Raw genomic sequence first — 4,015 nt, 5'->3', positions numbered from 1 at the left:
TCAGTTTATATGTCCTCTGCCCTTGTAACACTGAATTACAGTAATCAGGGTTGTTCTGGTTCTCAATATTATATGGGGGAAAGTTTGTGGAAATGGTGTACTTTTAAACTACCCCCATAGTTAAGCTTGTTTACATGGCCAAAACATTTAAATTATGATGCTTAATGAAATTGAGCACCCTTGGTTTGTTATTTTCTTTCTTCCTTATAAGTGTGGGTATGTTGTACCACCATATACATCTGTGTATATAGGTGCGTGTGGAGGCTTGCCCTGATGTTGACAGAAATTATCCTCTAATTACTCTCCCTTGCTCAATGAAAGAGAGTCTCTCAATGGCTAAGCTGGCTCCCTGTTCTTCCTAGCATTTATGTAATCTTCAGTTGATCACTGAGCCATCAGTACTGCACATATTTATTTTTGAAAGTCACAGTCAAGAGTTTATTTTGCCCCTTTTCTGCATGGAATTCTTTATTGGTTTATTACTCTTTTGATATATTTTAAGTTGTACTCATACCTTTTTGGCCAGGTTGCTTATAGGGTTATGCCACAAATCCTGCCCTTTTCTTTGAACTGACATTTAGTTGATGAGCAAAGATTGGATTTTAAAGTTCTGCTCAGAGCGTAGAGTAGGTATAGTTTGTTTCAGCCAGAATACATAAAATAACTGAAATAATGTGCAAAAATGAACAGCTCTCACTGAAACATTAAAATTTAGATGAAAATTTAGTTAGGCTAGTTAGTTGTATTTTTATGCATAATCTTTTGTGTTCTCCTCTTGTCCAGCCAAGATGCACACTTATCTGGCAGTTCTGGAGATCATGAAAACCTGATGTTTAAAGAGCGTCCACACAACTTCTCAAAAAGTCATGATATGTCTGACAAAGTGGAAGCTTCTCGTAAAGTAACAGAGCTTGAGAATGAATTGAACACTAAGTGAGAAGAGAGAGGTCACCTGTACTCAAGCAGGTCTGACCTTGGCAGTCGATTTGTGGGGTGGGCCTGAAGAGGAAGGAACAAATGTCCTTCTAAGTGATGTTTAATTTCTTTTTCTGAAATGGTTGCAATTGAGAGATGTTCCACATCCAAGAAATTTTGTCTTACTTTACCAAGAAAAATCCTGCCTAGTTCTTAGAGATCTGACAAAGGTGAAGTTACCCGTTCTTGTTAGCATTGGCACTCTTGGACCCAGAAGGCAGAATGAAGGGCTTTAAAGATGACAGGGTGTTTCCTCTACCCTACCTTTTCCATTGTCATTCCAAGGGCAGTAGGCCTAGATATTATCTTTCTGTTCTTTCTAAAACCTCCATTTTCCTACCAGACAGTGATCGCCGAAAATTTCAGAGCACTACTGTGTCTCTGGAATGCTGATTCTCCCAGAATTTCTTTTTTTGTTGAGAATATTTTCCCTATCCTGTGTTTTTTGTCATTCTAGATGAATTTGAGAATTGCTCTTTTCTGCAGGAGACAGGCCTCTCAGCCTAGGGAATACCTGTGTCATTGGGCACCCTGTATGCAGGAGACAGGTCTCTTAGGGCAGGTGAAATGTTGCGTGTATGTTCTTTAATTTGCATGAGTTGGCTGCAAGGAGTTGTTAATGTAAGGCGCACAACACATCATTCGTCTAAAATGTGAGCCTCCTGATCCAATGTAAATGTTTGAGATTGAATATCTAATTCATAATTTAATTTCCAAAATTCTAGAGAAAGGTTTCAGATTTGATGCTAGGGATTTTATTTTTATCAATTCAAATCACCAGAACACTAATCATTGGTGGAAAGCAAAGGTGACAGTTCTGTTAGAGTTAACTAATACTTCAGAGGTTCCAAAGGCTGTAGAGCTCTCACAGCATTACACAGCATTCTTGCAAGCAGGAGCAAAGACGTCCGAGATAAATGGGAGCTCATGTGTGGCGGTCAAGCACAGCTATCTCAGAAGTTGTAAATTTAGTAAAGAGATTTATAAACACTGTCAGGAAAGGAAGAAGCGTGTTGCTGTGCCCCCTGTGACTTAAGTGCTATAAGAAAACTTGTGTCAGTTGAGTCTGCATCTCTTTCTCAGCATAACAGATTTATTTAATTTTAATTCCTGAATTTTGCATCCTCACTCCTCAGTTGAGCTATGGGAGAAAGGCCTGTTTGCTTATTTTGTGTGAAAGGTGACTTTATGATTTCAACACATTTTCTTTTTCAGAATCTCTAATATGGTTTTAGAAGAACTTTCTGTTCCATAGAAATCTGGGCATCAGGGAAATAATCACAATTTTAAATAAAACGGAAGCATTTGAAACCCAAAAATTCTTTTTAATAAGAGCTGTACGATCAATTGTTGAAATACAACCATTAGTATTTTTTACGTTTATCAAGTTTCCTATTTGAAAGCGTGTCTTTGTTTTTTCCTCTGTAAGAGATTAGAATGTCCCAGAGAGCTGATGAAGGATTTGCACACTTGTCTTGCCCAGGAAGTGTATTCTCCTTGTGTCTGCAGCACATAGGGAGCCTTTGATAGCATAAAAAGAAGCCTTTGATACCTCCCAAAGAAGAGCAGTTACCTGCTGTCCCTAGTGCATGGGAAGACAGATGCACTCAAGAACCTGCAAGCATCTGAAAACACTGCATGTGTGTTTGTGAGACCTGGAGTGAAGTAGACTTGGCCATCCCTGGACAGTGAGGTCAGATGTGAATAAGTGTTGCAAGAGCACATTGAATAGCGTACACTACTGTTGGGAAATGTTTTCCTAAGGCCTGGACTCCCCAAACTACTCACTGATAAGCCCATTGCCTTAAAGGTCTTCTGGACATTCACGTTTCAAATGTAAGTGGCCACTCAGTACTGATGGAAGGAAGGTATGTTTCATTATCATGGCACAGGATACACTGATCCGTTCCAGCAGGCTGAAGGGTCAGTGGGATGTTGTGTCCCCTCACCCTCATGACTACTGTGCTTTAGCACGGGGAGCAGGACAGTGTCCAAATCTCAGGGTTTGGGTGAAATGTAATGATGGAGTTGGGAAGTTGCTGGTCAAAGGATGTAAAGTTCAGATGAACAGGGAATGACTTTGAGTACCGTTACCTGTAGCCTATGACACTCAGCAGTGTCCGATAAATAAAGCAAAGGAACTTTAAGAAATGGGAAGCATGTTTGAGGGTTTAAAAAGCTTGTGGGGAAATTTTTTGGAAGAACAGAACTTATATGTTGGAATTAGTGTTTGTATTTCTATATTTTAATTTATTTTTTTTAATTCTGTAGAGACATCCCTTAGAAACTAGATTTGGTGCTGACCCAGGACCATGTCTTCTTGTGCTCCCTGTCCTGTGTGGGATTTGTGGCTCAGGCCTACTGTGGCCCCTGGTCTCTGTACCACTTCATTTTCTGCCAAATCCTACATGAGTCTTCCTTTGCCCATTCCCAGGTAATAAAGTGATTTCAGAAACAGTTATACTCATGAATTTATTATACAATTAAGCAGAATAGGGTGGTTGATTGACTTGGCAGAAGAAATTTTCATCTCCTAAAATGTCAAGTGATTTGTTTGTATAAGAATTTTTTTCAACCTGTTCACTCACAGAGCTGGGAGGTAAGTGCCAGTCTTGAGATTGCCTAAACGTTTTAAACAGTATGTAGATAGTACTGCCCCTACTCGCCCTGTGATCCCAGGCAGTCACATACAGAACAGGATGGGGGATCAGGAGACATCAGCAGACCACAGGTGTGGATAAATGTTAAAGTGTGAGAAATGAACACAGAACCTGCGGGGCCTGATGGAAGGACCCTATAAGACATGTCTGTGTGGTAGACTCTCCTGAGATGGTAGAGTGGAAGGGGAAGGGCCTCCTCCATTACAAGTCTCAGGGGGGAGGATCGCCAGTGGGCTGGGAAAGTGATGCCTCTAGGTGAGATTGGTATTCAATGCCACAGTAAATTGATTTGTATTTTACAAGCACTGTAAATGCGAAGGATATTGAAAGGTAGCCTGGAAAAATTCAGTGTATGGGCATAGACTCATGCGCGCGCATGA

The sequence above is a fragment of the Rattus norvegicus genome, chromosome 1 (genome assembly GCF_036323735.1).
Source record: "Rattus norvegicus strain BN/NHsdMcwi chromosome 1, GRCr8, whole genome shotgun sequence".
NCBI lineage: Eukaryota > Metazoa > Chordata > Mammalia > Rodentia > Muridae > Rattus > Rattus norvegicus.
Note: the sequence above shows the minus strand (reverse complement) of the source record.